Source organism: Miniopterus schreibersii (assembly GCF_964146895.1).
Source record: "Miniopterus schreibersii genome assembly, chromosome: 17".
Taxonomy (NCBI): Eukaryota; Metazoa; Chordata; class Mammalia; order Chiroptera; family Miniopteridae; genus Miniopterus; species Miniopterus schreibersii.
The window spans coordinates 25,993,939-26,006,632 of NC_138117.1; the positions used below are offsets into that span (position 1 = coordinate 25,993,939).

At 38.0% G+C, this 12,694-nt stretch overlaps 1 protein-coding gene and 1 pseudogene across 2 annotated transcripts in view; one reads left to right on the plus strand and one right to left on the minus strand.

Annotated features, from left to right (window-relative positions):
• SLCO5A1 (solute carrier organic anion transporter family member 5A1) overlaps nt 1–12,694 on the minus strand; it is a 91,141-nt gene that overhangs the window by 64,062 nt on the left and 14,385 nt on the right. The gene's annotated exons all lie outside the window — the stretch shown is intronic.
• Nucleotides 4,344–4,859, plus strand: LOC308546910 (large ribosomal subunit protein uL22 pseudogene; annotated as a pseudogene). The gene has a single exon. The product of its transcript is annotated as a large ribosomal subunit protein uL22 pseudogene (transcript).

The following is a 12,694-nucleotide window of genomic DNA, read 5'->3' on the forward strand; positions in this document are numbered from 1 at the left end:
CAGGCACTGACAGGAGAACTGTTGCTAAAGATAACAATGGGGCGCTGGCCAGAGTGGCCCAGTTGGTTGGGCATCATTCCATATACCAAAAGGTTGTTGGTTGGATTCCCAGTCAGGGTACATGCCTGGGTTACAGGCTCCCTCTCTGGTAGGGGACAGGAGACAGCCAATCAGTGTAACTCTCTCACATCGATGCTTCTCTCTCTCCCCCTCTCCTCTCCTCTCTCTCTAAAAATCAATAAAAATATTTTTTAAAATAAATAAATAAAAGATAACACTAGGCATTTATTATATATATATAAATATAAAAGATACTGTACTAAATGCCTGTATATGTATTTTCTCAATCTTCACGCTAACCTTATGTGGTAGGTAATATTATCCTAATTTAAGGCATTTTCCTTTGTAACCACCTCATTGATAAAAGAAGAGAGTCCATTCATATGAATTAAAAACAGATAATCCCTGACTCTGTTATATAACAATAAGAAAGGTAATTTATAAATACAAGCAGTTTTACTAAGTTAATATGCCTAAATACTTCGTGTTTCTTCTATCAAATAACACTTTCACTTGCAGTAAGAATAAATTCTCAGTGGGAAAGCTGGTCTGGATGGGGGGAGGTGGAATAGGATAGGGGGGGATAAATGGTGATGAAAGGAGACTTGACTTGGGGTGGTGAACACACAACACAGTGTACAGACGATGTGTTGTGGAATTGTGTACCTGAAGCCTGTATAATCTTGTTAACCAGTGTCACCTCAATAAATTCAGTTAAAAGGAAAAAAAGAGGAAATATGGCAAATGACCAATCTAAACTCAGGTATTTTATTTTAAATAAAAAGTAATGCTCAATGTCCCAGAAGCAATTATGCTTCAGCTCAGTATTGGAGTGGTTCGTAAGAGCACTGGGTTTAGCATCAGATGTCTGTGCCTGTCAGGGACTGGCTCCATGATCTTAGACAAGATACATAATCCTGCTAGACAGGCTTCCTCATCTATAAATAGAGAACCATAATTTATCTGCTTCCAAGAGCTATTGAGGGAATAAATGAGATAATGCATATAAAACTCTTAACACTTACTAAGTGCTCAGTCAATGTCAGCTATAACAATTATCATTATTATTTCTATTATTATATCTAACTTGATAGTTAAAATTAAGATTCTGAGACAATCCGAGACTTTAAAGTATCTTCAGAGCCACCAAAGGATGATATGTTACATTCAGTATTATTTTAGTGTTAAATGTATTTATTGAAGTATTTGAATATGGAATTCACATAACTGGTTATCAAATAATCAGAATATTCAATTACCCAAAACCCCTTATTCTCTAATGATTCATAAATCAGTAGTTAATTATTGAAATTATACTATATGAAATACCTGGTGCTAAATATTATGAGTGATATATATGTGGAACTTAAAAAAAAAAACACAAAATAAATGAACAAACAAAACAGAAACAAACTCAAATATACAAAAAAAACAAACTGATGGTTCCCAGATGGGAGAGGGGTTGGGGGGTTGAATGAAAAATGTGAGGTATTAAGACGAACAGATTGGTAGTTACAAAATAGTCATGGAGATGTAACGTACAGCATAGGGAATATAGTCAATAATATTGTAATAATTATGTATGGTGTCAAGTGGGTACTAGACTTATTGGGGGAATCACTTGGAAAATTATATAACTATCTAACCAATACATTATACACCTGAAACTAATATACCGTATGTATTCTGTATAAAAATTTTTTCATTTTAAATATTATTAGTGATAAAAAGGGCCATGCCCTTTCCTATAAAGAGCTTGTGGGGAACTCTTTCTCGAGAAACAAAACTCACAAGAAAATATAATTACCAAAATAAGGCATTTTAGGATAAGGGATAAATAGTGGTTCCAATGAGAATTTGAGGCCGGCTCAGGGCTTGAGCATTGGCCTGGGGTCCAGGAGATCAAGGCTCAGTTCCCAGTCAGGGCACGTGCCCGGGTTGTGGGTTCGATCCCCAGTCAGGGGCGTGCAGGAGGCAGCCGATCAATGACTCTCTCATCACTGATGTTTCTGTCTCCCTCTCTCCCTCTCTCTTCCTCTCTCTGAAATCAATAAAGATAAACTTTTTTTAAAAAAAAGAATTTGAGAAGACATAAGGAGAGAGAGAAATGGAAGAAGAAATCTAATACTTTAAGTGCCTCCTCTGTGCTTTTTAAACATGATACTTAATCCTTCCAACAAAATATCTGAACAATAAGTTTAATGAGTTCCCACTTTACAGAAGGATTCTGACCTTTGAATGTTAAGGAATATACCCAAGTTGCAAACCCAGTAAGTGGTAGGTTCAAGACCAAGTCCGTCTGACTCCAGAGTCCAAACATTAACACAATTCCATGTGGCCTCCCCAGTGATTTAGATGAAACCAGAAATGAAATATCACTTTACACAACAAATATCAAAATCAAACCATGAAAAGAACAAATCACCATTAGTGTTCTCCCAGTAGAAAGATATTAATTTATGCAACTGCCAAATAACACATAAGAGATCTCAACACTAAGTCTTAATCCTTAAAAAGAAAATCCTGAATTGTCATAGGAGCTACTATAATTTTCAGAGCAAAGTTATTAAGGATGTTTTCATAAATTTACTGTGTTAAAATTTCAAATTTACTCACACACTTTATCAAGTTCTCAAGGGCATTTCTAGAGTAATCTCATCACTTACAAAGCATTAATTCTGAGACCTGACCAGAGATAATATAGTTATTATGTAATATTTAATAGTTCAAAATGGGAAGTTAATATACTTCTAAAAATACCAAAGAAACTAGTATATAAAAATGTCAACTCTGATCAGCAAAAACGGCTTTGAGTTCTAATTTGCTCATACTCTTTTTAAGAGGTCTGCCTTTTGTATCAGGGATGTCCTGAATAAATAATATAATTTGCTATTGAGCAACTCTTTTTTATATTTTAGTTTATTCTCAATGATACAGATTTTGAACCCCATGACCCAACAAACGCTTCAATTTTCAACTATTTTCAGGAAGTTTCATCAGTAGCCAAATATGGTGAGAAGGCGGAAAGCAGATATTTCCTAAGAGCATTTTTAAAAAAAGGTTTCTAAGTTCTATCTAGCAGGCTTCCATGCTTAAACTACATTTAATTGTATTATACACCAAGTTTTCCTAAGTGTCATACGTTGCAGCTCAGCTGGAGTTTTGGTGGTTTAGAAGAAGGTATAGGTGATGGAAGGAGACTCGACTTAGGGTGGTAAATAAACAACACAATATACAGATTATATACTATAGCATTGTACACCTGAAACATATATAAGTTTATTAACCAATGTCTTCCCAATAAATTCAATTAAAAAGTAAAAATAATAAAAGTGAAAATAAAACATAAAAATTTTAAATAAAATATCCCCCTAAATTGCAAATTAAGCCCAAATTGTTATTAGCCCTTTATTTGACTAGCCTCTCCTTTTGAATATTACTTCTATCCTTCTGATTATAAGATTTAATGTGATTAAGGTCTGCATATAAGGAGGCAGATCTTTTTAAAAAGTCACATAATTTTACATTATTTCAGGAGATTTAGAAAGCCACAGGATCAATCCTTAGATCATTCATCAGTTCTGCTCCTTTGACCAAAATCATATGTTGACAGTCATCCCTTTAGGGCCACTTTGCTTCTTTTAGTGAATTTCTGTATGCTTATCCCATAGTTATAAAATGTGTGCTTATTCTAATGACCACCACGAGAAAAAACTTGGTTTAAAGAAATAAAAGGCTGTGAAAGGGCTCAAAGTGTTCGTATTGAATTGGATAGCGACTTGCTGAGTTTAAAACCTGTGCAAATCTCATTACCTGTCCTAGGCCGTAGTCACCATAAGCTGCTTAAGTGACCCCAGCTCCTCACTGTTTCCTCCACACCTACCCTAGTAATTCGGATTAGCTCCCATCCAAACTCTGCCAGCTCAGCTTGAAAATTGCCAGCATCACTATACCTTGTGGGGTTTTTTTTAAAACAACCCTGGCATAAACTGATTACACATGTAATTATCATTTTTAATATTCATTTAGTTCAAACAATGAATCAGATATTATAACAATATAATATACTATCATTTCATTCTTTAAATAAGATGCTTCCCTACTGTGTATCTTAATTACAGAACAAGGGCAACATGCCAACTAAAACCATAGTCTTAGTACAATCTAAAATTATCTTCTCATGAATATGCAAGTCTTTGCTGTAGCAAGCATCTTAAGTTGGGGTCCACCAGAAGCAGACCCTAAGAGCACTTCCCGAAAGCAGCCAGAGGTGACCTCTGAAAATGGTTCACTATTCACTTGACCCAGAAAACCCCTAAAACATGCAAATCAAGAGGTTCAAATCTCCATGTTCACTTTAAGAAAACTGGCGAAACTGCCCAGGCCATCAAGGGTATGCATATCCAAAAAGCCATCAAGTATCTGAAGGATGTCGCTTTACAGAAGCAATGTGTGCCATTCCGTCATTACAAAGGTGTGCCCTGGCCAAACAGTGGGGATGGACATAGGGTCAGTGGCCCAAAAAGAGTGCTGAATTTTGCTGCACATGTTTAAAATGCAGAGAGCAATGCTGAACTTAAGGGTTTAGATGTAGACTCTCTGGTCATTGAACACATCCGGGTGAACAAAGCTCCTGAGATGTGGCAAGGAACTTACAGAGCTCATGGGCCAATTAACCCAGACATGAGCTCTCTCTGCCACACTGAGGTGATCTTACTGAAAAAGACCAGATTGTTCCTAAACCAGAAGAGGAGTTTGCACAGAAGAAAAAGATATCCCAGAAGAAACTGAAGAAATAAAATTTTATGGCCTGGGATTAAATTCAGCATCAAATAAATGCTTATAAAGGTTTCAAAAAATTAAAAAGTAGGCCCTACAACAAGGATTCGTGCTCAAGTAGTTTAGAAAGATCCTGGAATACACTCTGAATTTAGGGATACCAGTGTGAATCTATCTAAATGCTCTGTCTCTGAAATCCCCTCCAATATGTACATTTATTTGTATACATATAACAATCTATTTCATTTCTCTCTGTGTGTGTATCCGTTGCCCAAGAAACATGTTTTGTTTTCAAGCAGTAGAAACTGGCCTGGGATACAACAATCCTTGTGCTTCTTGGCCAAAAAGCTCGAGCCACCATATAGCACAGTCACCCTCAGCCAATGACTGGAGTGTACATGTCTACACAGTTGTTGGTTTCTCTTTTGTCCATTTATTTTGTGTTCTGTGAGCAATTGTGACTTGTACTATCCAAAACAATATGCAAGTAACAGTGGACGTGTAACAAAAAAAAAAACCTAGGAAGAGAACCAACATGGATGTTAAAAAGTCAAGGACACTGAGGGTGAAGATCAGTAGACAGGTGGATTGGTGATGGAATCCCTTCAGTACCCTAAGGGGTCATAAATATAACTTCAACTGAGGAAAACTCCTCAACAACTGGGAAAGTGGAACATCAAAGCAGTTGAAGAACAAAGAGCCATTGCCAAGACTGCCATTATACTAGTGTGTTCCCTTCAAATTTAATAACATCATTGTTTAAAAAAGCAAAAAAGCAAAGGGCTGGGATTTCACTGCTCTGCAGACCATCAAATGGTCTAGAGCTGAGGCTTCCTAAACCTGCCCCTCAGTCCCCATGGCCAAAGGTTCTCTGATCACATCCACTTGCTCTCTCTTCCTTACTGGCTGTGCTCCCATCACCACACACCACCCCAGAAGGGCCAGCCTTAGGTGCCCTGGGATAAATTTCAAGGAAGCATAAATTGGAGGCAAAAGCATGCATATAGCCAGCCAGTGTTATCACTCTGCAGGAAGGGAGAAATAGACCTGTGAAATCTCTGCAAATCAGGATGGCAGCAGTCACAATAAAATGAGTAGGTGCTGTAAATCCAACATGTGGGTATACCGAGTAAGGAGATGTCTTAGCCCATGCTGTCATACAAAATTCCATAGACTGGGTAGCTTAAAGATTTGAAATTTATTTTTCCATGGTTGTAGAGGAGCAATTTTCAACCTTTTTCATCTCATGGCACAGAGAAATTAATTACTAAAATTCTGTGGCACACCAAAAAATACTATATTTTTGTCAATGTGACAAAAAATATAGGTATAATTTTGATTCATTCACACGGGATGGCTATTGTGTTGGCTGTTGTCATTTTTTTATTTGATGATCTAAGGGAAACGAGGTCTGTGCCCCTAACTAAATAGTCAGGTATTGCATGCTTTAAAAATTCTTGCAGCACAGCAGTTGAAAATCGCTGTTCTAGAGACTAGAAGTCCAAGATCAAGGCGTTAACAGGATTGGTTTCTAGTGAGGTCTCTCTTCCTGCCTTGCAGATGGCCACCTTCTCACTGTGTCTTCACATGGCCTTTCCTCCGTGCACATGTGGGGAAAAAAACAAAGCCCTGGTGTCATTTCCTGTCCTTGAAAGGATACTAGTCCTACTGAATTAGGGCTCTACCCTTTTGACCTCATTTCTTAATTATCTCCTTACAGGCCTCATCTCCAAACGCAGTCACATTGGGAGCTGGGCTTCATCAATCACACTGTGGGGACATAATTCAGTCCATAACAGAAAGTGAAAGCCTAAAAAAGCATTTGGTTGTTAAACTGCAGCCATTAAAAACTGTGATTTGTAAATTTGTGGTTTTCTCCAAATTTGGAAAGTGTTCCACTTTTATTTCTTCGAGCATGTTTTCTGCACTGTACTATCTCCTCTCTTTCTCTGGCTCCCGTGACACAAATGTTAGATCTTTTATATGCCTCACAGATCCTTTCAAAATACTTTCTCCACACTGTTCCAAATGGACACTTTTAATCAATCTACCTTCAGGGTCCCTGATTCTTTTTCTGTCCCCTCCATTCTGCCATATTGAGCGTATTCAGTGAGTTTTTAAAACTTTCTGTTAATGCATTTTTCAGTTATAAAATTTTCATTTGTTTCATCTTCATATTGCTTTTTTCCTGAGAATTTCTATTTTTCCATTTGTTTCATGAGTACTCACCCTTACTTTTGGAGCACTTTTATACTAGCTGCTTAAAGCCTTGGTTAGATAATTTCAGCAACTGTGTCATCTCAGTGTTGTCCAAGTTGAGATTTTCCTGGTTCCTCATATGTGAAGTATCCTGGATATTTTGAATATTATGAGTCTCTGGATCTTACTCCAATTTTTTAAAGTTGTTTTCCTCACATGTTGTGCAATTGTGAGCAATTCCCTTAAGGTGCTTCTTGTATTTTACAGGGGAATGGACTAATTTCTCAATTTTCCTTAGGGTCTTAGAATTATATATGGCAACATATTGCTTTTCCTTACAATGGAAATAAAGCCCAATTAACACACAATGTCCCCCTGAGAATTAATTAATTTAACAGCTACCCCAACACATTCGAGAGCCATTTTACCAAGTGCTACAACTTAGAAAAATCAGTTACCTTAGTACAATTAAAGCTCTCACTAACAAAGATCAGGTTCCTCTAAATGAGAAACACACACACAGAGAAAGACTTTCTCATCAGGAATTAATACCTGATGAGATGATAATACAGAAAACCCAATGAGTTTTAATATTGAGAAACAGTCCAGAGGATGATTTATATGCTCTCATTTTTATCTATTTTCACTATCTGTTAACTGGAAGTGAGCAATTTTTCACAAAAGTTTTACTAGAAGATGCCAAATCAAGCTAGCATTATTGGATCAAAAAGTCCGAGGAATAAATAAAATTTACAAATCACAACACCTTCTAGGCCTTCCACAGTCTGGCCCAAACACAGTTATGCTCATCCAAGAAGACTCGGTTCCTGCCAATCTGATACTTACAAGTTCCACACCATGCTTTTTCCACTTTCCTGTCTTCTGTTCCCATCATACCCCTCTCACCCTCTTTGGCCCAGTCCAATCCTGCCCCTTGCTCATGGTGGACTCCTGTGAAAGCCACGTCTACCATACCAGGCCAAAAGGCTGTCTCCCTCTTGGGAGTTCAACAGCATCCAATGACAGGGACTGCACTGTCATCATCTGACATGTGTATGTTTCATCTCCTCTTATCATCTCCCGTTTCAGTGAAAGAAGACCGGACTTACACATTTCTGCACCCTCCCTCACCTGTTCTCTCCCAAACCTGCCATCTGGCACCTTGGGCTTGTCCCTTGGTTTCAGTGGTACCCAAAGCTCTAGCTAAAAGACCATCCTACACCTCTCAAGGGATTCCACCAGCCAGGTGAGTCCCACCCTCACCTCCTCACTTCCCTCTTGGGGAGAAGAAAGGAGGAAGCAGCCAGGAAGGAATCCTGACATACAGGAATCTTGATATAAGAAAAGGGGATGGTTATAAGATCTTCTTTGTGAAGCAGGTCAGAGACCAGGGTAGATGTTATACTTTGAGAGGTATAGGTGAGTTTTTTACCATCCTCTGGGAGTAGACATTAGAATCCCCAAGAGAGGATGTAGAATAAAAGCAGGCCTGTAAGCAAGGCATTTTTGTTAGGATCTGAAATCTATCCCCTAGAAATCAATCAGCTTCTTGTATTTTCTGAGTTTATTTACCTGTCATTGTCTGTGTTTGTGGGTGTTTTTTACAAGCTGCAGCCTATTTTAAAGAAAATAGTTGTTCGTACATTGAGCAGGAGGCTACCAGCCCACCCCAAGGCCTCAGGATGAGTGTGGAAATGAGGCAGAAACAGAAGTGAGACAGCCTCAGAGAGAGGTGACCAGGAGTGTCAGTCCTATTCATGAGCAACTCACCCCACTCGAAGGTCCCCCTGCCAGAGAAACCTGGAAGTTTCTGGGTTCTTCTGAATAAGGGAGAGGGTGAGCCCTCACAGTCACAAGGTGCTTTATGAAGATAAATACTTTCAGAGACCACATGTTAAGTCCTTCTCACCAGAAAATGACCAGCATTCCTCAAGCTTTGGTGGCCCTAAAGGCAGCAATCGCTGGACATAAAAGATGACTTGGAGCTCACACCTTGAAACTAAGAATCACTATTCAGACCATTCTCCACTGAAGGGCAAGCTGTGTTCCAAAAGGATATTTGTCACTTGCCCTGGCTGGTGTGGCTCCGTGGTTAGAGGGTCGGCCTGCACACTAAAGGGTTATGAGTTCGATTCCTGGTCAAGGGCACGTACCTGGGTTGCAGGTTCAGTCGTGGCCTCAGTTGGGGCACATGTGGGAGGCAACCAATCGATGTGTCTCTCTCACATGGATGTTTCTCTCTTTCTTTCTCCCTCTCCCTCCCTCCCTCCCTTCCACTCTCCCTAAAAATGGATGGAAACATATCCTCAGGAGAGGGTTGATCAAAAAAAGAATGCTTGTCACTAGCCACACTCTACCAGCCACTAAACTCTACTGGACTGCTAATAACCAACCTTTTTTAAAATGTAGCTTGGAGTAGAGGGCATGGAGGAGATAAATGGTGATGGAAAAAATGAAATAAAATAAAATTTAAAAAATAAAATAAAACATAGCTTGGAGCACAGAAAACAAACAAAATTTTTAACAGCCTCTCACTGGTAAGTCCCAGTGGCAACTCTATGTTCTCAAACATACTGCTACTGGCTTCCCCAAAAACCCCAGGAGGCAGAGAAAAGAAGAGGCTCCGGATTCCTTCTAACTCAAACTGAGATTTGCTAGACCTTAAGATCCCAGCATCGGAGCTAGTACTAATTCCATATTTAAAACTACTTGACTACATTAAATATATGTTAAAATATGTTAAAGTTGTATTAAAACTAGGCAGAAGGCAAAAGTCTGATAAATTCTGCTGTGAGGAATCTCCAGGCTTAATTTCATAGAATTCCAAATGTTTCTGATAGATATAGTTACAAAAAGCATTCAGATTTCTAAAACAACCCACAACAGTTTACCTAGCATACAATATTATGTACCAGAATTCCAATATATGCACCACAAACAGAACGCCCTTCCCCCACTGAAATAGCACCCAGAAGACTATATAACACACCTGCTGGGAACTGGGACCAGCTCCACAACAGTGATGGGGAAGCCCAGGCCCTGAATCACAGAACTTTCAGAAAGGAGGGGAATGAGGTAGGAAACTACACATGGCAGGTGGGAAGCAAGACACAAGAAGACCAGGTCAGGGTCATTCCTTTGAAAGGAAGTTATTGCTTCTGACCAGGGTTTCTCCAGGGCAGTAGTGTCCAGGATCATCTGGGAAGCTTTTAAAAAGTAGAGATTTAAGGACATAATGATCGATAGTCCTTATTATACCAGAAGAGCCACATTGGTGGGTCAAGGAAGCTGAATTTTTATGATCAGACATGTTTAAGAAGCCCACTCTACCCTAAGTTCATTGCCCCATTATTGACAATAGCCAACACATGGAAGCAACCCAAGTGCCCATCAACAGACAAGTGGATTAAAAAGCTGTGGTGCATATATTCAATGGAATATTACTCGGCCATAAATAGAGTGAAACCTTACCATTTGCATCAGCATGGATGGACCTAGAGAGTATTATTATGCTCGGTGAAATATCAGTCAGAGAAAGACAAATACCATATGATTTCACTTATATGTGGAATCTAAATAATGAAATAAATGAACAAACAAAATTGAAAAGAAGAAGGCCATTCTAAGGTTTTTTATATCAGAATTATGGACTGACATTCCATTTTCCATGTCACAGTTCTCAAGGATCCTTTAAGCCTTTGCTTAGACATGGCTTCCTCTAAGGATCTTTTTATTTAAGTACCTCCTCCCCAAATGCAATGCCATATGGTTTCCTTTGTTTATAGCACTTAGCATGCTTTGTAATTGCTTGTCCTTTACTTGTATACTATTTGTCTTCCCCGTTAGAACAGGCTCCATGAAGGCAGCCTTGTTTGGTGTCGTACCCCAGCATCTAGCACAGAGTGTGTGTCTATTACCTCTGATGAATGAAAGGACATTGTCTTCGATTCTCATTTCATCTTATTGCCATGTATGCGATATAGGTAGAGGATAAGTTATTAGTTGCAGGTGAATGAGATGAACCAGAACAGCTGGGTGGCTCAAGATCACAGGGTGATTAAGTGGCAAGACCAGACCACATTTAACACCAAAGCTCGAGCTTCAGGTTTCAGTCTCACACGCTGTCTCCCTTCGGCAAATATCAAAACATGGTTCCAGTTTATTAATATCCAACTGACTGAAGAGATGGTGCCTGAATCTCAAAGGCTTTTTTATTTATTTGTATGACAGGCAGTTGTGCATCTCAGAAGCATAAGCCACTGGGAGCTTATGTAGAAACCTTGAACCTATTCCATTCATTTATCAGATAAACAATATACATGATGTAGGGTGGGGAGAAATGGAAGCTCACTGGAATATTCTGGAAAAATAAATCCTAGTTCTAATTTTTAAAAATTCATGTTGTGAGAGGAGATTATTTAACTACAAAGAAACTTGTCAAAAAACTGATAGTAGAAGAATCCTTCCCTGGAAAGAAGGGAAAGCACATTTAACAGAAACTTGAATATAGAGGGGAGGTTAATGGGTTAAATATAATGAGTTTATTCTAACTTAAATAATTTACAGGAAACTGAAAGGAATATCCATAAAGAAGAAATTCTGGAAATTAAGTGGATAAAAGCACAATAAAAATGTTGAATACATAAACTGGTCATTAAAAATCTAATTTTAACAATAATGAAATTAAAAGCTCACCCATTAGAAACTAGTAATACTTTCTTAACTCAGACCTTGACATATCTGTACTGATATTCACAGAACTGATCATTAATCACAACAGCAGGTTTAATGTACAAAGTCACCGGGGGAATCAGTTGAGCCTATTAACACAATGGCAATTTTCTTTAAAAAAGAAACAAATGAGGTTTTCAAATTATATTGACTCAAGTATATCTAACAAAAATCTCTAATAAAATAATAATACAAAAGAGAGAATGAATCATAACAAATTAGGTAATAAAATCAGTGATAAAACATCTAGCCATTTTGGAAAAAAAGAGTGTTATTGAATAAATTAGCAAAGTAACCTCAGTAGGCATTTGACTATAGGCCTTCCAGGGTCTTCTCTGAAACATTAATTCCGATTGACTCACATTAGAGCAATCAAAAGTCTTTCGATCAGCAGGAGTAAATTAAAGCAAAGGATAATAATGAACCAATAATGTTTTAACCGTTAGGGAAGTCCCAGTGGGAACCCACAGATTTAGTAGTGAGCTTGAACTGTGACATTAATGAAATGATTAATAACCTTCAAATTAAAATCACAGGTGATGCCAAATTTAAAAAGGAGAAGAAAACTCAAAAGGGAGAGGCACTTATTAGCCAGACTCTGTGCTTGGTGAGAAATAAATATCTGGCATTAGAACATACATGTGTGAGATTTTAATGGACAGATATGCTCCTAAAATCTACAAACAAGGTAACTTTTTTTATAATCATAGCTAAAGAAATTCATTCACTAGTGAAAAAACAACCTTACTATAATGTAAGAAATTCACCTTTCCACCTGAAAAAAAATATGTATTCTAAGTTTTTATTTTTGCACATCAATTTTTCTTAAAGCAGGGCAACCTATGGGTTCAAAACTGAGCCGGCATAATCTGAAATCAACTCATTAAAGAAAATGTGCAATAACCAGCATGTAACTCAGAGTAAC